General features: G+C 46.3%; 1 protein-coding gene and 2 pseudogenes across 1 annotated transcript in view; all 3 read right to left on the reverse strand.

The window, feature by feature from the left end:
- The window catches only part of LOC147693352 (transient receptor potential cation channel subfamily M member 2-like), a 3804886-nt gene that overhangs the window by 3758146 nt on the left and 21091 nt on the right, over window positions 1-25649 (reverse strand). The gene's annotated exons all lie outside the window — the stretch shown is intronic.
- LOC147693355 (cilia- and flagella-associated protein 410 pseudogene) lies at window positions 1657-2449 on the reverse strand (annotated as a pseudogene).
- On the reverse strand, window positions 15717-17468 carry LOC147693356 (uncharacterized; annotated as a pseudogene).

The following is a 25649-nucleotide window of genomic DNA, read 5'->3' on the forward strand; positions in this document are numbered from 1 at the left end:
CCTACGCCGACGACACCCAGCTGATCCTCTCCCTGACCAACGACCCCGCCGCCGCCAGAGCCAACCTTCACGAAGGTATGAAAGAGGTAGCCGAGTGGATGTCGACCAGCCGCCTAAAGCTGAACTCGGACAAGACGGAAGTCCTCATCCTGGGATCCTCGCCCTCCGCCTGGGACGACTCCTGGTGGCCCCCCGCCCTGGGCACCGCACCCAAACCGACAGACCACGCACGCAACCTGGGCTTCATCCTGGACTCCTCCCTCTCCATGACCAGGCAAGTCAACGCCATCTCCTCGTCGTGCTTTAACATCCTGCGCATGCTACGGAAGATCTTCCGGTGGATCCCCACCGAGACCAGGAAGACGGTCACCCAGGCCCTCGTCACCAGCCGACTGGACTACGGCAACGCCCTCTACGCCGGAACCACCGCCAAGCTCCAGAAGAGACTCCAGCGGATCCAGAACGCCTCAGCCAGACTCATCCTCGACGTCCCACGACACAGCCACATCTCCAAACACCTGAGAGACCTGCACTGGCTCCCGGTCAACAAGAGAATCACCTTCCGTCTCCTCACCCACGCTCACAAAGCCCTTCACGACCAAGGCCCGAGCTACCTCAACAACCGCATCAACTTCTACGCTCCCAAACGACACCTCCGATCAGCCAATCACGCCCTCGCCGCCGTCCCCCGCATCCGAAGAGCGACGACAGGAGGAAGGTCCTTCTCCTACCTGGCCGCCAAGACATGGAACTCCCTCCCGACCAACCTGCGCCTGACCCAAGACCACCTCGCCTTCAGGAAGAAGCTCAAGACTTGGCTGTTCGAGCAGTAGCAGCCCCCCCCCCTAGCGCCTTGAGACCCTCCGGGTAAGTAGTGCGCTCTACAAATGCCTATGATTGATTGATTGATTGATTCTAACGAAAATACAAAATAATGCTGCGGACTAAACAAAAGAGCTGCACGACGAGTTCATTAATTTTTATATATTTCATTAAGTATTTACAACAGTGTATAATGCACAAATTATGTCTGGAAGCAAGGGTCTATAAGTGTTTTACAACATTAACTGGTAATTCGAAGCCTTCTGGTGAATTCTACATCAAACGATCACCTTATTGTTTTGCTAAAAACACCCGTTAGGTTTAACCCAAACCACAAGCGATCTTCCTCATGGAATGAATCACGATTGGAGTTTTATCAACACATTTATCCTCACGGGTGGAATGTCTATAGCTATTTTCTTTTTGTTTGCAGTGAGATACTTAGGATATATGGGACTCGGTGAACCAAAGTGCACCAAAACGGGCTACATGCGTAATTTGACAGCTTGTATTGGACAACTTCAGATGTATATTCGCCAGAGACTGATCTGCTCGAAATTGCAGGATCTCTGCTTTTTTTGGTGTTCGGCAGTCTGTAAAACATATTCCGTAGTGTTTTTCGAAACACCATTTAATGCATCTGTCCATCCAGTTACATTCTTCACCTGGTTAGTGGTGTGCGCTGCAGGAAACCGATTTCAGCCCACATCCAGCCCATGCCAAAGTGTAAGGCACAATGATCCTCTTACCATTCCCCACCTGCCCTTCAGCCACGATTTCCTGTCTGTGCACGGAGTACATAACATTCCAACCAGCTCCGCCTTACTCGTCCTGTCAGGCACTGGCTTCCTCCTGCGTTTCGCCCTGAAGTTCATTCTGCTGCAGCACCTGCAGCATGTCCCCTGCTGTCTGGTGCATGGCCTGCAGCCCGTCTCTGTCGAGCTCTTGCAGCAGCAGCAGGATGGCACTAACCACGTTATCCCCCTCTCTCTTCCAGGTGCCACTCCCGGTCTGCTTTGGGGACGCAAAAGAAGAGAACTTGTTCCGGGGAAGGGGCTTCATGCCCAGCTGCTCCCTGATCTTGTTGGTCTCCTCTATGCTGAAGTTGAGTTGGTCGCTCTCCGTGTCTGTTGCACCGCGGGCGTCGGATGGCAACCATTGCCCACGCTGGCAGAAGGCGGCAGCAGGAGGTCCCCTTCCTCCTTGGCCTGGGCCAGCTCATCCTCGCCCAAGGCCTAGTTGTCCAGCTTCTGCAGACCGGGCAGGGTCCTCAGGACCGTCATCCGGTATCGGTGGGGGTCCGGGCCGCAGCAGGGGTTCTCCGCCAGCCAAAGCACCCGCAGGCTGGGCAGCCCCTGCAGGTGACAGATCTCACACAGGCTCTGGATGTTGTTCTTTCGCAGATAGAGCTCGGCCAGGTTCTGGTACTGGCTGAGGGGCTGCAGGCTGGCGATCTGGTTGACGCTGAGGGTGATCACCTCGATGTTGGGCATCTCTCGGCAAACTGAGATATCGCTTAACCGGCTGCCCCAGCAGTTCAGTTTCCTCACGCTCTCCAGCTCGCATGCCTTGGCCTGTGACAGCACTAGCTTACGGGTTAGCTTCATCTTCGTGCTCCTTCACTAACATCTAGACGTTATCGAGCAGCGCAGCGCTTACAACCTCTTTAAATGGCCGCCATGTTTATGGAACGCAAAAAGCAGGTTGCCATGCTAGCCCGTATTCCATTTCCGGGGCAAAGTCACGGAAATGAAAACACAATGACATCTAACTCAACAAGCCGTGAGCGTGCAAGCTCCCGAACTTCCGGTTTCGGGATGTGTGTGTGTGTGTGTGTGTGCGTGTGTGTGCTTCCGTGTGGCTGTGTGCGTGCGTGATTGTGATGTGCACGGCTGGGGGGGAGGGGCTGGCTGGCTGGCTGGCTGGGCATGCGCGTCCACGATGTGCAATCGGCGCTCGTGCACCAGTCTAGCTCCCTTGAGGAGCAACTTGATGACAATAGGTCGAGAGAGCTCGACCTAAAAATGAGTTTTTAGAACTGGGAGTAGTTGGGCAATATATACCTAATAAAAATCAATAGGAAGGCCATGTGAGACTGGGGCCTTACCAGATTTCATTTGCATTATCGCCTCGTGAATTTCATAATTCTCAAAGGGTGCAGCAAGAAACTCCAGCTGTGTATCACCAAGCCAACCGAGGGTAATATCCTGCAAGAACGAGGCGAAATCGTGAGTACCATATAGGGCAGCATATAATTCAGTAAAGTTGTGTAGAATGTCCTGGCTGTCCCTATGTCGTACACCAGTAGAATCTTTAATTTCAAGGACGTAATTAGCAAATCTAGGGAGACGGATAGTTTGTGCTAGCTGCCTACCAGGGCGTTCGCCATCGCTGTGCCTGCGCGCGGTATAGTATTTTCCCTGAAAGTGTGCCTCAGAGTCGCCGTCTCTTTATAGTCAGTGAGTTTTTCTATAAAGGAAGCAAGAGATTGGCTTGAGTTATCCCCCCAAAGGTCAGCCTCCAGCTGCTTGAGTTCGCACTCTAGCCTGTGAAGGGTGCCGCGTAGATCACGCAAAACCCCAAAGCTTTTGGCCATGCAAACCCCACGAATCGTGACCTTGAAGGCCTCCCAGACCACACCCACCGAGGAGACTGAGTCAACGTTAACCTGAAAGAAACTAGTGATTTCCTCTACGACCTCAGCCCTAAACACCGCGTCAAGCAAGGCCTCGGGCATGAGTCTCCAGAGTCGAGGAGAGGACTGCAAGCTAGGCGGAGCAATCGTTATAAGCACCGGTGAGTGATCTGAGTAAGTTCTGGCAAGGTGAGTGGCTTGTTTAAGCCAAGAAACAGCCCTCGGGAGACCGCCCAGTAATCCAGACAAGCCCAAGAGGCATGAAGGGCGTTATAGTGGGTGCCCTCTTGCCTATCAGGGTGGACGTGGCGCCAAACATCTGGGAGCCCATGAGCCGCGAGTATTTCCTGTATAGCTGCTTGTGTTTTGGTATAGTGTAATGGGGAAGGGGAAGATCTATCTACGGAATTGAAATCTTCCCCCAGATGATATGAGTTGATCCTACATGTAATATGCGTCCCCACAGTGTAGTATAGAAATCTGGGTCATCAATGTCTGGCCCGTAATAACATACTATCGTGACTGACTCGGTTCCCAGCGTGCCCCAAAGCTCCAGGAGATCCTGCTGTGTACCCCTACAATAAAAGGTGTGTACCATTTTACCAGTATCACTACACCTCTAGAGTACGTGGAGTAGGAGGAGAAGACTTGTTTCATGGCCCATTTACTAGCGAATGTAGGGGAACGGGCAGGGTCCAGGTGGGTTTCCTGCAGCACCACTATGTGTACATGATGCCTGTCCAAATATGTGAGGATTTATGTCGGGAAGGCGTCTAACTTTCCAAATAATTACATTAGGGTGTAAAGGCTCAGCATGAGATGACATGGCAATTTACGTTAAGGATGAAATATGCCCTCTACAAAGAGTTATACAATGCGCATTTCAGTACATCAGTACATATCCTGCTTCTGCCGATTGAAATAGAGAACAGTACAAACAATTATCTCAAACCCATCCACCTCCCCCCCCCCCCAGAGGGGCACCCCAAACGTGCCGGCAGCACCACCTTTACCAAAAACCAATAACACATTGCAACAGTGCAATAGGGAATGAGTCATTGTTCAAGAGATTATTCTTGGGGGAACTCCTGTGTGGAGGTACGCTAATGGGCAATGAGAACCTCCCCCGTTTAAGATGCAAAGGGCCCTCTCCCATGGATCAGGGAGAAAGGGCAGTTGTTCGGGGGGGGGGGGAGGTTTGGGGGTTAACGTGGTTTGTAGGTTAAAATTACACCTACAACCATGGGTTTGTGAACATAAAGTGTGAGCAACAAGTGGAAGATATAGCATACCAGATGAAGAAATAAAGAGGTTATGACATTTACCAATGAAGTTATATATTTGAGAATCACCCAGCTTCAGCGCTTATCTGCAATCAAATAGCAAGATGAAAAGAGTTCTAGCTCGTCATGAGCGGGATATGGTGAGATGACACGCGACTCCGCCTCACGTCCAAGTCTCCCACAGAAAGGGACTGAAGATGCATCAAGTCAAAGTTTCTCCAGGGTGGGGGGAAGAAACACCAACATGATCAGTTATCTCATATAGAAATGGACATCTATAGCCAGGGTTTGGTGTAATTAGTCAGCACTCAGTGATGGAGATTGAGAAAGGCGATCTGGAGAATCCCTTGCAGGAGTGTTCTTCTTGACAGTACGGAGAAATTCATCCACTTGCTGGCCGTTGGTGAAGAAATTAGGCAGGCGGGATATAATAGGGCGTATTCGATCTGTTTGGCTGGAAGGAACTTACAACGGGCCTCCTGCACCGCCATTGTAAAGTCAGGGTATATCGAAAGTTGGTGCCCTCAAATTGTAAGTTTTTGTGATCCCTGGCTAGTTTCAGTGCAGCATCGCGGTCCCTGGAATCTAGGAGGCGGGCAACTATTGGCCGTGGAGTGGCCCAAGGGGCCGGGCAGGGGCCCAGGGATCAATGGGCTCGTTCCACATTAATTGGGAGGAGAAAGCATCTGCTCCATAGGTGGTGTGTAAAAGACGTTCAATGAAGTCCTCCATTCGGCCTGTATTCGCACTTTCAGGGATTCCAGTAACGAGGATAATATTGCGTCGGCTTCAGGCTTCCAAGGCTTCATTTTTTGTTTCATTTATCTTGAGGAGTTTATCCATTTGCGCCACTTGTTGTGTCACCTGAGAAGTAGCATCCTCCGTATCGGAAATGCGCCTCTCTGCCTCCTTAATTTGTTTGTCCACTTTCAGGACTATATAGTCCATGCGGGTATTCATTGAGTCCATTTTCTTTGAGAGGTCAGTCAAACTGTGTTGCATTGCCAAGAGGAGAGATTTGCCCTCCTCCACTGGGGTTGGAGGAGGATTAGAAGATGAAGTGTCAGCCGGTAGGTCTGTTTCTTCACCATTGGAGCTTGTGACAGCTCTCTTTGTGTCAAAAGGAAGCTTAGTTTGACAGCCGTCAGGCTTAACCATTATGAAGGTGCTCTGGAAAGAGATTATCCTGGTGAGGAGAGAAGTAAATGTACTCTTCTACTATAGGGCTGTCACTGGGAGGTCGGCTCAGGAGGGTGTCGCATTGGCCCTGTTATGAGAAAGTCAGAGGGCTACGAGTAGGGAACAGGAACGCCCAGCAATGAACAAGTAATTGCCCTCACTTTCCGGGGAGATGCAAGTATCCCTTGGCTTAAGGACAGTTGATGCAAGGCCCCAGGAGCGGCTGCAGTCACCAGGAGAGGAGAGCAGAGGGTTCTGGCCTTGGCGGCCCGGAGAGAGTAGGCTGCTGAGATGAAGCTGACGCCTGGAATGTCGGCTGATAAGGTTGCAGGTGATATGGAGGCTCCACCAGTTCTGATCGCTATAATAAATGTGGCGCAGCCTGTTCCCACGAAGAATCTCACCCTGATCCTCCGTCTAGGTGCTGTGGGGCTTCCAAGGAGGGGCAGCAGCAGGTCCTGGGGGGGACCCACGGCGTGGCCCCTCGTCAGCAGCGCAAGAGATCTACCCCAGTTTCTCTGCTCGAGGATTATGTCGCCATCATCGTGTAGCCTGCGACAATATCAAAGCTCTGGCCAGCAGATCAAGGGGGATGGCCTCTTCAAAAAGAAGCGCGGTGATACAATCAGGTCTCTGCGCCGAGAAACGACATCCGAGAGTGTGTTAGGCGGATCAGCGTGGTTTCAGTGAGGGCAGGCTGGTTGTGTCTCAGTACATAACGCCAATCCTGCCCCCGACCCTCAGTCACCTGAAGAGTCCAGGTAGAATGGGGAGAGCCAGTCCAGTGTACGGGAGTGGAGGAAGCGCCGGTAAGATCAACGCCTGCTGAGGCAGCAGGGAAGCCGACGTTATGGGTGCTGAACCGGAGGAAGAAGCTCTGCGCCGGTATGCATTTAGGAGAGCTTGCTGCCTCACTGTGATAGGGTCTTGTGTCGAGACTACGGGTGTTGTAAATTAGCATAAATGGGTTAGCGTTAGCAGAAGCCATCTTGCATTTAGAAGTTATCTTATCCGCTTTCTAGAAGCCATTTTAGTTTCTGGAGGCCATCTTGGCTACCATGTGCTGCCATGTGCTCACTATCTGTATTGTCCTACCTTCCTTTTAGCTGCGCCTGAAGTCTGCCTAGTAACAAGATATATTTAGCCTCCTCCACTTCCACGCATGCTCAGAAATGCCTGGTAGAGTCTGCATCTGTTACTGATTAAGTTTTGCATAGGAATGTGTTCATTACGTTCTGAAACTGTTAGATCCTCCCACATGGTTCCATATGTCCTTATTAGGTATTCTTTGTGGGCTCACAGGAGCTAAGACTGCCCCCTTCTATGTATGCTTACTGTGTAAGTCTGAAATGTATATAAGGCGCCTGCCTTCTGACTTGCTCAGACTGCCTCATTCATTTGCCATGGCCTTTGGACGACGCAGCCTCACTTCATGTAATAAACTGTCCTTTGATATTTCAGAATTCTGTGCCAGCCTCTTATTGCTTTTAAAGGACTCCAAGGCTTTTGAATTCCACAATTGGCGACCGTACGAAGGGACTCATCAGAGAGGTGACAATCTGGAGGAGTGATCAACTTGCCAGGAGGCAGAAAACTGCTGAGCAGCATGGGACTGGGGTCTGCAAGAAGGTAGCTGTGCACGGCGCGCCTCTGGTGATTCCTTGTGTCTGCAGCTCGTGTGTGTTTTCTGCCTCTCCTGATCTTTGGTCCTCCTAAGGATGTCACCCCCCCTGACTGAGAACACTTTTGGCGTGAGTATTAAAATGTAACATAAAAAGATAGACTGTTAGATGAGACTTGGCAGTTAGAATTTGGACAGCTTATGTTTGGTAAAAGTAATTTTGCGGCGCCTGTTCTAAGTTTTGAATGCCTTTGTGCATATTTGAATTTGAGATAGACTTGTCTACTTTGAACTACGTTTGATCTTCGAAGAATATGATATGACTATGATTTGATGTGATTTGATTTGATATGTATGTGTTGCAACTCATATAGGCAGGTCATGCGAGGATATTTCCTCAAGCCTTTGATACTAGTGTATATGTTGCACTATCTTTTTGGCATGCCTGCTGTCCTTGGTTAAGCTCACATGTTAAAATGTGTTGCTTTTTGTGAACGGTACCATAATGTGATGTGAAGTAAATGAGCCGGCTTCCCTTAGAAGGGATACCTAAATAGGTTTAGGTGTGAAAACATATTTCTTCCTTGGTGATATTGTATCCCCACAGAATTAAAATATGGCTATAATACATGTAAAAGATCTTTTGTTCTGCGCACTTTTATAAATGGGGGAATGCAGAGCGATTTTTGGTGCTCTGCCAGTCAGAAAACTTGTGAATTGAAACATCATTGCCAAACATTCCTTGTAAATATGACGTACAACTAGCATTTACAATTGGTTTGGTTTAAGATCTGTTTGTGGCTTGTTTTTTGTGTCAGTCCTATGTGTTGATCTGTGGGTTCAATGTGCGTTTAAATGTGGGGTTTTTGTTCCTGTTAGTGTAATTTCTGCTTGTGAATAGCGTTGGCGCGAATTTATGAAACACACGCCTTATGCGCCGTATTGTGTGTCCTGTATGTTTGAAATATTTCTGTTTCTGTGTGAAATGAGCTCAATGCGTGAATGTGGATTTCTTGATGTTTTCAGTATGTTAAGGAAAATGTTGCATTAATTGATATTAGGTGAAAATTAAATAAGAATGCAGTAATTTGCCATGTTACCTGCAAAAATCGCTATATGTTGCTTTTAAATTATAGACTAAACAAAGGCACATATGTGCAAACTGTTGAAATGCTTAAATTAGATAAAGTTAAAATTTACATTCACTAGAACAATGAAAAGGCCTCAAAATTAAATTGTGTGTTCTGTAGGGAAAAAACGAATTTGAAGCCCTCCTTTGCTTACATGCATTTTCATACATGTAAAATGTTAAAGTTTTAGCTAACAGTGAATTTTTGCTACGTTTAAATGTCTTTCGTGTCACACACTTTAAAAAAAAATGTCTGTTTCCTGAAAGCTCCAGGGTCACCTTCGTGCCGGCCATTTCCTGCCTTCCTGCCTTGAGAACGGCAGATGGTGTTTTTTTACAGGCCATAAAACATTGGAATGTTGATTCAGTCAGAGATTAGAAGGTAGTTTAACACGGCCTGAATTTAGCAACTCAGAATAAGTGTTTTAAAGGATTACAAAAGTAAGTTGCATTATTTTGTATTACAGGAAGGCATTTCAATTGGGGTTTTTGATCATCTCCTAAAACGAGTAAAACAAGTAAAAAGAAATAGGGGTATATTTCTGGGTTTGTGGCTCAAATGTCCTCTTTTAAATTTTGGCGCGAAAATCTGCCATGTTTTCAGTAAGGCTTCTGCGTATAGGCTCCTACATGACTGCAAAAGATGCAGTTTGGGTTTTAAAGGTGGTTTTAGCAATTTAGACTGGGTTTGAGAGAAAAAAAAAATAAAGAAATAAGTAAATTCTTAAACATGGGAAAATTATTTGAAAAAAATATGTGTTTTTCAAAATCGTTTTTAGATATTTAGAAAGCTTAATACTCATACTATGACCTCCTAAAATTAAAAATTGATTAAATTAATGTGTGACTGACTAATTAGGATATTTGCATGTTAGGGTTTTACTTGACGCAGGCGTAAAGGCTCATTTTTCTAAGGCATCACATGCCTATGCCTCATGTTTGCTCCTTGCAAACATGTAAAGCACATTCTAAGGATGATTAATATGTAATGCAAGTGTAGGATTTTCAATTTTAAGTGCCCCAAACTCAAAAGTCGATAATAGGTTAACATGGACCTTTTAAAAAGCATTCTAGTCATTTACCATAGCCTTGCAGTGTTTCTGGCTTTCAGAGAATGCATGTTTGTATCTGTTACAAAACGTGTGGGTTGTTATTACTTGAGGTTGTTCTTCGTAGCTCAGTGAGCTACTGTGCTCGGTGTAGAGGTTTCTGTTTAATATCAGGATTGATAATTCAAATTTCGGCAGGGCCTACTCTTTCTTTTATCTTTGTGGAGCTGATAACTGAGTGTAATTGTATAGGCTAGTAGCAAACATTTAAGATAATGCTGGTATGCTATGTTGTTATGTTCTGCAAATTATTCACAGTAAATGTTTTACTAAATGCATTTTATTCCTGAAAGAAGTCATTTATATAACATGTGTTTTTCAACAGGGTTGATCTTGTAGCTTAGAATGAGTGGGGAATGGTTTCTGGTCTTGTAAGTTGAAGGGAGGAAATAGGATATAGGGCCCACACGGTAGGCCTGGCAGAATTTGACCTTAAGGTCAGCGAGAAGGGGGTTTAGGAGTAAGTAAATGAACAGATGGAGCAAGGACTGCTTGGTGAAAAAGCTTCTCTGATTAGCAGAATTTCAAGCTTGCACATTAGATGGGTTACATGAAGGTTTTAGTTTTTGAGTAGTGCATTCTTGACCAGCCCTAAAGAAAGGAAGAAAAAGCAGGCCCTCAGGGGCTTTGGAGAGGGGGGGACCATGAAGGGGCGCAGGCTCCCAGGGCCATGAGGGGCCGCAGGCTCTCAGGGCCTTGAGGGCAGGGGGTCTGAAGGGGCCACATGGACAGGCTGGTGCAAGGGATGCAGTGTGTCTGTGAAAAAGTTTTACAGTCAATATGAAAGTGGGTTAGCATGTTTTACAATAAGGATGGTTGGTTAACAGTTGAGATTTACTTTGTTATGCGCTGTGTTAGTAGCATCTTGCAAAGAGATGGGTTTTATTATGACTTCTTTGAAATGAAATGTTTGTGTGTTTTTTTCATGATTTTGCATTTTTCCCTTCTGAATGGTTCTTGCTGACCCTTGTGTATCACAAGTCACACTGTAAGTTTATTGACCAGTTTGATAGCCAGCAACTGGTGATCACCTGGTCAAAGAGGGGTGTGAGTAAATTGAAAAGCGTAATTTTGGTGTAATTTTCGTTTTTGACAAATTAAGCTGGCCTGGATTCTGGGTTTTGGGTTGCATGCATGCACGCGTTTCTGCTTGATTACAAGTACCATTGTGCTTTGTCTATGCTTTTTGTGCTTACTATATATGCATGTATATTTGATGATAGTGTGATGACATGTTGTTTTGTTTTATTAGCTGCTTTTTGATATTATTACAAATTTGCCTGTGTTGTGAAGAGACATGTATGACGGTATGTGTCGCTCTACACCACGTGGTTAATATCTGCGTTTACACTAAATTTCACAGATATGATATTTGCATACTGTGATCATGAGAATACATTCGCCTCACCAGTGGATGGTACAATTTGACCATAATAGTATTGAAGTAAAATAAAAGAGATATACAGGAAGCCACAATACAGATACTGCCCTTTCTCCCTTAAGGAACAGGCAGGCCTAGATTTATATACATATCCTTGATTGGACCTAAGGATGCAATTATAGATTTGTGGCTCTTGTTAAAAGGTGACCTAACTTTTTCATGTTTTCTACATTTTTCATTTTTTTCCCTTGAAGGAGGCGCTTCTCCCCAGATGTTGCATTGTGTCCAGACTGCAGAGATGTAATAGGAACAACAACATTATGCATAATTCCCTTTTGTCTGACCTGACTAGACTGTTTCTTTCTCTTTAGACTTTTTCTTTAGGCCTATATTTTTGATGCTTTCCAGTCTGACTGTCAGCTTAGTGATAGACTGGTTAACTGATTTAATAATATAATAAGGGAAGTTTCTCATCTCAATAGGAGACACTGTATGTTCATTCTTGAATGTGGGAAAAATGTAATGCCCATTCTAATTAGGTTCTCAGTTCTTTTAGCTGCTGTTTTAATGTTTGATGGACCACATGTGTTCTAATAATGGAAATACTAGGAGTTTGTACTTTTGTTTTTCTCTGTTTTCACATTTTTGATAAATTAGCCATTGTCTGAATGCCCCTGACCATCTCTTATGTGATTTCGTTTTTGAAATGTTTTAGGTAAGGGATTTAGGAACACTTAGATTTTCTCATTTAGGAAAATGTTTACCCATTAGATGATGCCCCTATATGTAAGGACTTCCACTCAGATAAAATGTTTATGTAATTGTCTACCCTTAGATGATAGAAGACATGCTCTCATATGGAAGCACAATTGAAGAGGCTAGAGTCATTGTTTTGCCTTCTATGAGAATGATAGTGTATTTTAGATCATGATAGTATGACCGCTCTCTTGACGATTGTAGGGTAACTGATTGCACTCCCCTTGCTAAATGTTGAATTGTTTTTGTACAACAATTGAAGGAAACTAATAATTGTATCATATCTTCTACATTGATAGGTTCTGCAGGATTCTCCAGAGTCAAAGGGAGAGTGACACCTGCAGAACGAATGACAAAGATGAATTCGAATTCCTATCCTTGACAGCCATAGATAAAAGCAGGAAGTTTTGGTTTATAGTCCCAGCACCCAGTAAGGAATTTGCACGCCATCAATGGTATACCCTAGTTCTTTGTTCACTCTACTGCCCAGCGTTCCACGACAGAAGAAAAGGAGTCTCTTTGGTTTTGCAACAGAATTTAAATTGAAAACAAAAGCAAAAAGGTACCTGTTATGTACTGGCAACCTCTGACAGTGTACAGCCCCTTGAGCCCTTGGCCTAAGTTTTGGCCTGAAGCCCTTGAGTCCTTCGGTCTGTGTCTTGGCCTGAGCCTTGGTCTAAGTTGGCCACACCGTTCCCTTTTTCACCTTTGCTCCAACGAAAAAGAAATGAAATGGAGAATTCGAGATTGGCGAGGGGCACTATCTTATGGTGCCCATGAACGAGCAGCTTGAGCGTCCTCTGACACCGAACAAGGAGTGTTGGAGTTTGAAAGTGCTGCTGACTTGCTAAAGGAGTTTCCTTGACAGTGCTTGGATCTGCACGAGATGCTTTGTGCCCTTGATCACGAAGAGCACGTCATTTGTAGCGCCTGCTGTAGTGTCTGCCGCAGATGAGAGACACTGGTGCACTGCCCTTGTGACAAGACTTTTGACTGAACTATGAGTGTTTGCCAAAAAGGACACTCCAACGGATGCTGAGATACATTTCTATGGAAGGCCTGAAATGATGAGGCCCTTGCAGCGATGGATGAAGAGATTCGATGAGCAATAATAGTCCGCCAGAGGGACTTGGAATTGGACTCTGGGCATAAGTTGTGGTTATAAAGTGATTCCTTAAAGGTTAAAAATACTGGGTGTTGTGGAATTAATTTTTATTGTTTTGCCTGTAGTACTTTAGAGTAGTATTCTTTTAGCACAGGTAGAATAGAAGTTCATTCTCTGTGGAAAAGTGTTCCTATCCAATTTGAGAGCATTGAAGGATTGCATTGCCACCATTTTACATGAGTATATAGTGTTTTCTGAAAGATTTTAGGATTTGCTATTGCTTAGGGTTGTGAAAATGCTAATTTTCTCTGTAATAGTGTTCATTTCCTCCTACTGTTTGTATGTATGCTTATGACCTAATGTCCCGTTCTTTAGTATTCCTGGTCATACTCTTGCTGAAATGTTTAGAATGGAAATGGTTATCTAGCAATGAATTAGGAAATTGACGAAATTATGTTCAAATGAATGAGCACCTGTTTTCCATGTTCCTACTGAGTAATACGAATGTCTTCAGCAAACGCTAAAAGGGCCATCTGTTGTAAATTAGCATAAATGGGTTAGCGTTAGCAGAAGCCATCTTGCATTTAGAAGTTATCTTATCCGCTTTCTAGAAGCCATTTTAGTTTCTGGAGGCCATCTTGGCTACCATGTGCTGCCATGTGCTCACTATCTGTATTGTCCTACCTTCCTTTTAGCTGCGCCTGAAGTCTGCCTAGTAACAAGATATATTTAGCCTCCTCCACTTCCACGCATGCTCAGAAATGCCTGGTAGAGTCTGCATCTGTTACTGATTAAGTTTTGCATAGGAATGTGTTCATTACGTTCTGAAACTGTTAGATCCTCCCACATGGTTCCATATGTCCTTATTAGGTATTCTTTGTGGGCTCACAGGAGCTAAGACTGCCCCCTTCTATGTATGCTTACTGTGTAAGTCTGAAATGTATATAAGGCGCCTGCCTTCTGACTTGCTCAGACTGCCTCATTCATTTGCCATGGCCTTTGGACGACGCAGCCTCACTTCATGTAATAAACTGTCCTTTGATATTTCAGAATTCTGTGCCAGCCTCTTATTGCTTTTAAAGGACTCCAAGGCTTTTGAATTCCACACGGGATCCAGCCCTCTCGCTGCAGGGTCCGCAATGCAGGCAGGAGCAACTTGCAGCTCTGGTGGAAGTTCGCAGTGTAGAGCTCCGGGTAGCGGGGAGAGTCAGAGGCAGAGTGCCAATGCAGGCCACGCGGCCCAGGCGCCCCGTGGGATCCCCGGTCCTCACCTAACCAGAGCAGCCGCCAGAGAGTCTCTGCAGGATTCTGCATCAGCCCCAGGCAAATCTCTCCAGCGCTTATCAGTGTCCGGCGGCAATTTCAGGGGCTGAGTTTACAGCGGCAGGTAGCGGCGGCCATCAGGAGTCCCCACCAATGCAGGGGAGGGTTGTTGTGGCACATTGCCCCAGGATAAATGCTGAATTAGGGAGCCAGCCAAGTGTCTAGAACCTAACAGGCGTGCGGCCATCTTGGTCGTGCGCCACCTAGCACCCCCCATTGTGAAGTCATTCTTGACGGTCCTATTAAAGAGGCTAGGGGACTCGAAGTACCCTTGAGGTATTCAGGAATGGAGGTACTGAGAACCGCAATATAAAAATGCAGTCAAATTGTGGTTGTCTGGATGGAGGGGAGTGCTAAAGAATGCATTCTATAAGTCCATGACTGAAAAGTATTTAGCATCTTGGGGTACACTGGAGAAGATGACAAAAGAGTCAGGTACTACAAGGAATTCTGATACCACTATGTCATTAAGGGGGTACAGGTCTTGCCCTTGGCCTTCTTGACAGGGTAAATTGGAGTGTTGCAATGGGATACACCTGGGTATATAACTCCCTGCTCCACCAGTGCCCACATAACAGATGCAATGCGGTCCTCATTTTATTTAGATTGAGGGCATAGTCTCACTCTTGGTAGTATTGCTACTTCCTTCAGGGTTAGTCTAAATGGTACTGATGTGTGAATGAGGACTACATCATGGGGGCTTTTTGTTCAGAAATTAGAGGGTACCTGCGCAAGGTCATTGTCTTTGATAGGGTTGGAGAAATTTCTTGGTACTGCTGGCCTCATCTCCAGTGTCATGCATAAAGGTATCCTGTCTTGGCAAATAATCTCTGTTCTGGGGTCATCAACAAAAAAACTGGTCATATGATATGTCTCCCACCTGCATGGTGGGATTATGAAAGATGACACATGCCCACATTGCACAGATATGGCCACTTGCCATCAGTGTCCCATAGGCGAGAGACAATGCAAGAGCCTCAATTTCCAGAATAAATTATTTGTCTAATGCTTCAGAATAGGGGCCCTGTCGTCGGAAGAGAAAAATCTTAGGTAATTCAACTAATTTCCCTGTCAATACTGATGTATCTGCTCTGATAGTGTAAACTACTCTATTGAAAGCTAAAAGGCCTGTGGGTCTAGCACTAACCTGGTCACAGCCTAAAAGGTGTGCAACCACAGTAAAAATGTGTGTACAAGATACTCCTGATGTTGAATATATCATAGATTCATCCTCTTCAAAGTGAATAGTCATGTTTAACTTTGCCATTAGATCACATCCTAGCAAGGTAGCTGGGGCATTTGGGGAGAGTAGGAGACAGCTGTTAAAATACCTCACCCCTATTCTATCTCCACAGGATTTGTGACAAGAATCCTCAACACGGCCCCGGAGAACCTGTGTATGTCCATTGATGAATTTGACAATTTGACAATAGGAGCCGCCTCTCAAAGATACAGGACCTAGTGGTGCCAGTGTGTTTGAGAAAGGTGTACTTCTTGTCATTTATGGATACCGTCACGGTGCACTCCTCGTCTGGCTTGTAGGTCACCGATAAGACTGGACACACATGACTACTCTGTATCTATGGTTGAAGCTGCAATTGGCCTTAGGGCTGCAGGAGATATATCACCTCTGGAATCCTGGCAGGTAGTGCCCTTTGTTGGCCATATGTCGCCCTTGTCTGGTTGTTAAGTTTATCTTCCTTTTTGAACCTGCAATCTATAATGAAATGTCCTAGCATCTTGCAATAGTGAAATGTCTTTCCAATAAAATGTGTTTACTCTATTTCCCCCAAACCTTCAATGCCCTCTTCTTCCATTATTCGTGTGATTGCTTCTCTGGGCATACTGGTTGGGCAGCATTTGGGTACCAAGAGAGGGCATACTCAGGGACATTGCAGCTAGCTGAGCGGTGACAGTGGCAATTCTGTTTTCTTGGCCAACTTCTGCTGGATTAATTTGGCTGCTGCTTTCTCTAGTTTAACTTTTTCACTTTTTTCATTTGCTTGTCTCTTCTTACAGAAATGTATTATGTGTGCCTGTATCCCTGCCATGGTTTGGCATCTAAGGCCACTATGTTATCTAGTTTGTCAAGCACTTCAGCAGGTAGACCCCTTTTAACCATGTGATAAAACAGTACTGCATTCTGTCCACTCACGTCCCAACTCTGGATACATTTTTCTCAATTGTTTCCAAACATTTCCCCCACTCGGTTAAATGGTGCCCCATCACATTTTGGATTGGTGAATGTCACATCCTTTACTCCTGCCTTAGTGTCTCGTCTTCTATAAGGAAATCTTAGTAAGCTTTTAATGTCCCCTAATGCAAGAGTAATGACTGCAGTTTGTTTTTCTAAAGGCGCAGGCCATTTCCCAGCCCCTTCAGCAAGCTGTGGCTACTGTTTTTTAAGATTGTCTTTGTCCTTCTGGGGTCATGGTATATACTGAGGCGCTCCAGGCATATAAATCTCAAGGGCAATTGTGTCAGGACTGTAGACCTATGGCCAGTAGGATGACAAGAGTCATACTTAAGAGCATATCTCTGCATTTATATAATATGTCTTGCATATAGGGATAGTCCCAGTAAGGATCCCCTATGCCCTGAGAAAAGCACTTTTCTGTATTTGCCATGTCCCTGGGTTCAAATGAACCCTTTAGCAGCCATGGTGTCATCTGTGATGTTAATCCTTCTGCCCAACATGCTAGGTTGTCAGTAAAAGGGACAACATTATGCCAACCATTTCTCATGTTGGGCTACTATTTCATAGGGCGTCAAATCATTGCCAGTACTCATAGGGAATGCATGTGCCAGATCTTTCCACAGTGTAATATTTCCTGCTATACCAAATGTTCCTTTTCTCCTATATGGGCGTGCATGGGCACCGTGGAATGCTTTTCTTCTCAGTTCCTGTTGCCCTCTTTGTAAAGCTTATCTTGTCCTGACTTATTGCTTTCTTCTTCCTCACCAGCATACTGCGACTGTTCCCTGTTACCATCCTCAAGAAGGGGCATTCTATTTATATGTTCAGTGATGACATCTAATGCCTCCTCTGATCCTTCATAGGATATTTCTGATCCCATATCTTCTTCTTGTAGGATTCTATGTGTCCTCTGGGCATCTTTGTTCATTCATAAGAGCCTCATTAAGTTCACCCACTGTGGAAAATTAATACAGTTTGGTGAACATTATCTACGCCATCTTGCCTTTTTCCGATGCCACACTTTTCTTCATGTACATCCGCCATATTTTAGCCGTTACGATCAGAATCACCCTCACGAAAGACCCCCACGCACCGGTCATTCCCACTCCCACATGCTTTGCGCATAAGCGGCAGCCATTTTGAGCACCATGGCCTCCCTGCCCCTCGCTGATAGCCAGCGCGTCTCTCTCTCTCTCTCTCCTAACCTCGCAAGCATCCCCCGCACGCTGACAACCCCCGCTCTCTCATGCCTTGGGTCATAAACCCCTCTTCAGCGCAGCTCCGCCACAGAATCCCATCCTGTTCCCAGCGCGACACCTCCCTTCATTCCTTTCATGGTCTCAGACCCTTTTGATGCAAACCCCCTTTTTCCTGTGTCCCCGTTTGTCTTCCTTGTTCCCAGGCCGCCACCTGGCCCTGCGGATACTGTTTATTACCCCGTACAGTAGGAAGCTTCCCCTCCCCATCAAAAGACCCTCGAGCCGATCAAAGCCCCCACCCTATGAGATCCGATCAACCCCACGCATTCCGTGAATCGGCGGAATGCCCTGCTGCGCGACACTCATCACCTGTTGTGACCGGGGTGGGGAATTCAACTGTAAATGTATGTGGGAACAGGCCTGAAGGGGAGATTCCGAGGATGTTCTTTCAAATATCAAAGTGTTGCGAGAATGTGTTACGTGTAATAAAGGTCATAAACCCTAGTATAAGAGGCCAGGCCTCAGAGATGTGGTTAGAGCACCTCGTGACGATACTTGCTGTCTGAATTGATGTGTTCTCCTCCGGAGAGAATAAAATCCTCGTTTCCTGCCTTCCAGTCTCCAGCGCCTGCTTCTTCATTGATTAATATTGGTGGGTCATAGAGGCGACACCGCCGGGCAACATAAAAGGGTCTTTGGTTACTGGTTGTCTTTGAACCCCTTTTAACAATTGGCGTCCCAAACGTGGGGCCCATCAGCGACTCGTGGATCCAGTGGGAGAGGTCCTGACGACAGAGTGAACGACTGCAACGATCGGAAGGTACCCTGTCCGATAGACCCTCGTCTGACAGCCGATCATCCGAACTTCACTGGTTCCGAACAGACCTCTCTCGAGTGATCTGCGGTCCTGACTGGGAACCATCAGGAGTGCCACAAGAAGTACGAAGAGAAGAGGACGATCGGGCGCTGGATTCGGAAGACAAGAAACTGTCCATGCGGTCCGGGTAAGGTCGTGTAAACACGACGAATTGCGAAAGTGATTGATAGTTGAAAGTGATTGATAATTGAAAGTGATTGATAATTGATGAGAAAATACTAGTATTACTTTTTGTTAATTTATTTGGAGATTCGCTGTCTGCAAACGGAGAAACAACAGGCTCTCCCTTTATAAACAGTGAAGGATAGGTACGCACCCGTTGGACCTATCTTTCTCCCCCACTGAACAATTGCCCCTCCCCCATTGATTAACTGTTATAGATTGTTTTCTGGAGATTCTCTGTCTGCAAACAGGGAAGAATAGGTCCCCTCTTTGCAGATAGTGAAAGGGTAGGTGACGCGAACCTTTGCGAGCCTACTTATTCTCCCCATTGACCATATTGATTTTTTATTTTTTGACCTAACATTGATTGCTCAAGATTGGTTCATGAGGTATTCACTGCCTGCAAACAACGTAGAATAGAAATATTCTGTCTAGTCTTTGCACGCAGTGATAAGATAGGTAGTGCTGACTATTATCCCATTGTGATCCGTCATGCCTGTCTTCTCCCCACTGGTTAGTAGCCTGTTTAGCCCCGACCGCTTATTAGAGATGAACCATCCGGCTCCGCTGGAAGGCACCCCTAATAAGGACATGTTCATGAAGCATGGATTGATCGCTATAGCCTATAGTGAGCTGTGGCATAAATATACGAAAAGGGATCGAGAAAGTCAGTGGCCACTGAGAGGATCCTTCGATCTTGACAAAATAGAAACGGTAGAAATAGCCCTTCGTAGGAATGAAACAACACCTATTATGCTCGATAGTCTCGGTATGTGGCGCAAAGAAGCCACACGACGAAGGGAAGGCGACGAATTCAGAAAAGGTGAAGGGACACGACGGACAACCCTCCAAACGTCTAGTAGGCAAAGGGAAGGGCCAGCGATGGCACAGTTCCGAGGAGTAGACATGAAAAGGGAACGGTGTAAAGGGATGTGCCGACAGGTCAACCCCGGGACACAACGACCCGAAAGTAATCCCCCGACACTATGCACAGGACGAACAGATTTAAAACAAAACCAATGTGCTTTCTGTAGATGTCTCGGGCACTGGAAAGCCCAATGCCCGACTCTGCAGAGCATAGGTAAGAACGGAGGGTCGACAGAAAGAACAGGCCGACAGAAAGGGAAAAGGCGCGAGATAAAAACCAATCAGACTAGTGCAGACAGGACAGATAGAACCACCCCGTTTGATTATGCTCGATGGCACAGATTTCGTCAGACCAATTTTAACGACATGTTAGAGTTCTGGGACTGATTGCTCTCTGTTGCTCCCCCACTCTGAAAAACAAAAACAATTACAGGCCAGTGTAAACAACCCCCGTTAGAGAAAGGACTCAAGGAAGCCAAAACATCTGTTATATAACTTAGGATTTAATTACGGTAAAGAAAACACACAACCAACGGTAAATAGAATAACTAGTAGAACACTCTCTAAAGCAAACTGTACTAATAGGAGAAATACAAAACATATTACGCTCACTCCGGAAGTCCTCGAAATGTAACAGTTCGATGGTCCCGCCCACCCGAAACACATAGCACGTGTGGGGCGGGGCCTGCCAGTAGCCATGGACCAAAAGAGATCACCGGCGAGAAGGTATCGGAGGCTCCACAAAGCAGGCAATGAAATGGTCTTCCCATACTACCCTTCCAGGGATGGCGTCCCCCGGGACACGAGTAGGGAGGGGACGGATGCAAATGACCCCCTCCCTCGTATCTCCTGGTCCGGCCATCACGAATTCCTCCGTCGAACGGATGCAGGGTGGGCAGGGAGGGAGAGGCGACGCGGACGAGCCTCTCCCGCCTCCGCAGGTAGGAGGCTTCCCTGCCCTGGCCCGGCGCCGATGTCCTCCAGCCGGGCGACGGCCATATACTTGCGCAGCACAGAACTTACAATGTCCGACGCACATATATTTGCGCAGCACAGGACATACAATGTCCGACGCACATATATTTCCGCAGCACAGGACATACAATGTCCGACGGGCATACTTGAACAGCACCGGACGTACAATGGTCCCCCAAGAGTCGGAATCAGGGGTGTAAGGTGGTCATCATGTGCACCCCTGATTCAAAGGGACGGCGTGGGATGCGCCGGGAGAGGGAGGCGGCACAGACGAGCCTCCCTCACCTCCCCAGATGAAGGCTCCACTGCTGCACCCTGGCACCCCGAACCAAAATGTCCTGCTCCAACAGCATGATGTTCTGTCTTTCATCACCACAAGAAGTTTCTTCCACTCCTGATAGATACGACGAAGGGCGGCTGCCGCAGGGTCTCAAAATGGCGTCTGAGGCCCTCGGAAGGCGGGTCTAGGCCGCTGGAGTAACTTTGTCCGAAATTGCAACTCGGGCACTTGCCCACCTGGGCACAAGCCCCCACCATCGACAAACATCCCCTCGACTTTGAAGATTCTACCAAAGTCCCAAGAGCCCTCAGCCCCTTCAGGCCTCCGGTGGGGAACAGCTGCATTGATCACAAATGAAATAACCACGGCACAGCAACAAGATAGCGGTGCTCTCGTGTCTGCATCAGCTTCCGTCTGAACCACCCAGGAACATTATGGGCTAACGAACTCGAGTAAGTTCCGGCTGAACATCAACATGACCTGGTAAGAAAGACTCTACTTCCCTCCCTCTCTTGATTGACGGTCCACACCACCAGCCCCTCTGTTAGCACAGTTTTTTTTGAACTACCGAAAGGGACCCTGGTCCAACCGCCAATCATCGGAGACATTTTTGCCCCTGATGCTACTTCCGGACTAAACCGGCCTTGCCCAAAATGGCGCCGGTATCAATAAGAACTAACGGATGCCTCGTGGTGTTCCTTGGCTAATGAAATTTGATGTACTAAGATTTATATACGAACCTTTGCGCACTTGATGAAAAAGGGAGGAGGGTTCACTTGACGAACATTTGAAAGGGGTCCCGTAAAAATGTTGATTTCAATGAACGATTTATTTTGATATTTATTGTAACTGGTACATAACGTCGCTTATGATGCACGCCCACGGTACACATCTAGGAAATGTGATTACAATGAGCTTGACTGTGTTTCCATTTATGAACTGAAATGCCCCTGATCCCTCATCACGCAATAAAACGTTTTTAGTTACTTGCAAATAATTAATTAGGCCTTTTTAACATGTTCTTGTGCCGCAAAATAACCCCCCTACTGTATGTGCTTCCATCGTCGACATGTCCGGCCAAAATATGATTGCACTCTCGCATTTTACGTACTGAACGATTATGCAAATAAAGGTTTTCCAAACTATGAATAGGCATCACATACTTTTGTAAATGTGGGAATTGGTGGGAGGGCTTTCTCTGTGCGCAACCGTTCTGCTCTTTTTTTTAAGGTTATCTGAAAAATGGTTGTTCGGCCGGGGATTGATGATCGAATCAAAGGTATGATACGCTGCCTCCAAAATATGCGACTAAGCTCAGGAACTAACGTATGAAGAAGGACCTCGACTTCTGAGAATGGGTAAAGTAAAACGGTGTGATTGATAGAACGTTATAAAGGTATGGTGGTCGAAGGTACTAAGGGACAGGGTTGACCGAAGAACTGATATGCCTTAGAACATCACAGCTTCGGGAATGATTTAAGGATCCCGATGGCCAGATACATCTACAAAACTAGGTACCTCGCGCTAGGCACCTCTGATTCCTCTTTTTAGCGTTTCCCTACACACGATCCATAGTGCCACCCTCGAACCCCCCCATGAACCACCTATCACACTGCCCGCCCCCTTGACTTCAGAAACCAAGAACCTAGGGATTATATCCCGAGGAGATAAGTACGAGTATGTGGTAAGTAAAGGACTTTCGTGCCCGTACATTTGATGTGCTCGAATGTTGTTCCCCCTCCCTTTTCCTCCTTTTTTCCCTCTGCAGGTTACATTGGAGTCCCGATTAGGGTATCGTAAGGGATCTGGAGCCGCGTCACGCCCGATGCATGAAAGCGGACTAACGCTGCAAGACGACACAAAAAGACGCCCTACCCAATGTGCGACCTTTTTGTACCTGACCTAATGCTCTCCCGTCCCAAAACTGCATGCTTTCTACATCCTAACACAGACCCGAAACGTCTAACGCTGGGTAACGCACTGAATAGCCCAAACAATACACGGTCATTCTCCATGCCACACGTGTACTATTTGGCCTATTGTTACTCTCTCTCTCTCTCTCTCTCTCTCTCTCTCTCTCTCTCTCTCTCTCTCTCTCTCTCTCTCTCTCTTTCACCCCTCCACACTTTCCCTCTTCCTAGTGACTGGCACCTAATTGGCGAACCTGGTGCACCTCCTGATTGGCCCCAAATACCACAAGTATTTGCACAAATTCGTCCTAAATAAAATTGTATCGATACCACGTTACTACCTCTCCTTTTCTGCTAAATATGGATGAAAATTAAATTGGCCAAAAGGAAAGGGACAGGTAAGACGACTAAGGTCCCCTAAATTTGACCCACAGTCAGGGAACTATTTGTCAGTGGCTTCTATAAAAAAAAAAAATGTGTCTGTGGTAATGCGACCTTCCCCATTCCAAATTGTCTCCATACCCCAAGCAGTAAGAAATGATCGAGACACCCCCGTCTTCCCAAAATGCCCCCAGTTCGGTATCAGCTGCCCTGAACGAGAATCTGAAAAACGCCCCTTGCTCTAATTCGCTGTGTTCCTAATTGTTTTCCATAAGATCCCACCCACCCCAAGGATAAGTTTAATAATTATCGCAAGCCCCCCCGAGTTTTTGTAGTAGCCAGGTTGCGAGAAACTATATAGAAAGTTAGAAAGATGTGTGCAAAGTTAGAATTAGATAACTAAAATAACTTGTTGCAGTAAACCTTGTTGAAAATAGGACGTTTAGCTAAAAGATAGGACGCATTGATGTAATGGAGAGTCGTTTAGCCTATGTTCATCCCTCAGAAGGATGCCTATCAGACTATGGTGAATAGCACGTTGCACTTTTCCATAAGATACAAAGCCCTGAAGACCGGCCTAGCCTTGCAAGACTCGTACTAGGGAAATGGGTCTCTACCAGAAGAACTGACATCTACTGTAATAGACGAATGCAATAAATGGGTACCAGACCTCGTACCACGACAAATGAATGTAATAACCAACAAAACGCCAAAGAATTAGCCACAAAGGGAAGTTGTAGGAAACCCAGCAAACCCATCATCAATTGTTTATACGTTGGTTGCAAATCTCAATGTAGCGGATGTTTACCCCAGTTGCTTGGTGTTGGGAGAGAAATAGGTTTATGTAATTACCTTCTTCTGCAAAATCTCTAAAGACTGTCTTTTCGAACTCATTTAAGGGTACCACTGTCGGAGGAGAAAGAGACCGGATGTGGGAGCACGCGGCCTGACCGCGGATCGTGGAACCCCAGCGACGGAGGCCAAGGCGAGACCACAGCAGTAAGGAGTCGCAGGATGAGGCACTGTTTCAGACAAAGCTAAGGAAAGGGCTGACCTGAAGCCCCTGCTCTATGATCGACGTGTGCCAAAAAAGTCCCCGCTCTCTGAACCTGGTTATGGACCCGCCTGTCTCAAATTCTCCGTCCCCCTGATCTGTTCCCGACTTGGCCCTGCTCCATCCCCTCCTCCTCCGGCCTACCATAAGGACTGTTCACACACACACCTTCCCACCTGAACTTCCAAGTTCCTCCAAACCCTACTGAGCTATCCAGAAAAGGGTATTCCCTGCATCAAAAGGGAGGGAGCTCCGACTAAGTAGACCACGAACTATGTTAATCTCAGAACGGTGACCTAGAACTCCACCAAGGGTCGCCCCTAAAGAGAAGATGAACGAAGTATGTGGTTCTACCCGCTGCTGAACGCCTCGATGATGATGGAAGCAACAGGAAATACCCACCACAGAGACTCAAGAAACAAACAGACCCCACAACTCAAAGACAATTGCACTTTTCATCACAATCCTTTTTCTGCCTCCTAATAACTATGCTCTGGGTTACGGAAGAAAATGCGCCTGCTCCAAAACCGTAACGCATTTCTCCTATGAGGTCTGGCGAAACAAAACAAAATGTACCCCTGCCCGCAGACCTCCAACGACTCAATCCACATGAACATTCCTGTTGACAGAACGAATTGTAATCCAGGTGCTTAACAGTGCCAACAGACGACGACAAAGACACTGAGAACTCTGATTTTTATTTTTTATTATATCTCATTTCTCTCCCAATCACCATTGGACTGACTATGCTCCCGCCGAGTACAAAAAGGACTTACTTATATGATAACTTACCAGTTCCTATTCCGAATGACTATAAGTATCTATGATCTGTACCCAACGCCCTCGCTACATAATTCTAGTCTGATATTGCATTACGATGACTTTTTCTGCAACCAACTTAACGATGAGCCCACCTACTAGATGACGAGATTTTTTCAATGTAATGTTTATAATGTGATGTTTATGTACAGTTCTTTTGCCTAAGTCCCCTCTCCCTTACTTATGACCGCTGCAATAGGTATAGATAGGAAATAGGCCAGCAAGATGTCTTGGAAATGTTAAAGGGAGGACTGTGGAAAATTAATACAGTTTGGTGAACATTATCTACGCCATCTTGCCTTTTTCCGATGCCACACTTTTCGTCATGTACATCCGCCATATTTTAGCCGTTACGATCAGAATCACCCTCACGAAAGACCCCCACGCACCGGTCATTCCCACTCCCACATGCTTTGCGCATAAGCGGCAGCCATTTTGAGCACCATGGCCTCCCTGCCCCTCGCTGATAGCCAGCGCGTCTCTCTCTCTCTCTCTCCTAACCTCGCAAGCATCCCCCGCACGCTGACAACCCCCGCTCTCTCATGCCTTGGGTCATAAACCCCTCTTCAGCGCAGCTCCGCCACA

The sequence above is a fragment of the Lissotriton vulgaris genome, chromosome 8 (assembly GCF_964263255.1).
Source record: "Lissotriton vulgaris chromosome 8, aLisVul1.2, whole genome shotgun sequence".
NCBI lineage: Eukaryota > Metazoa > Chordata > Amphibia > Caudata > Salamandridae > Lissotriton > Lissotriton vulgaris.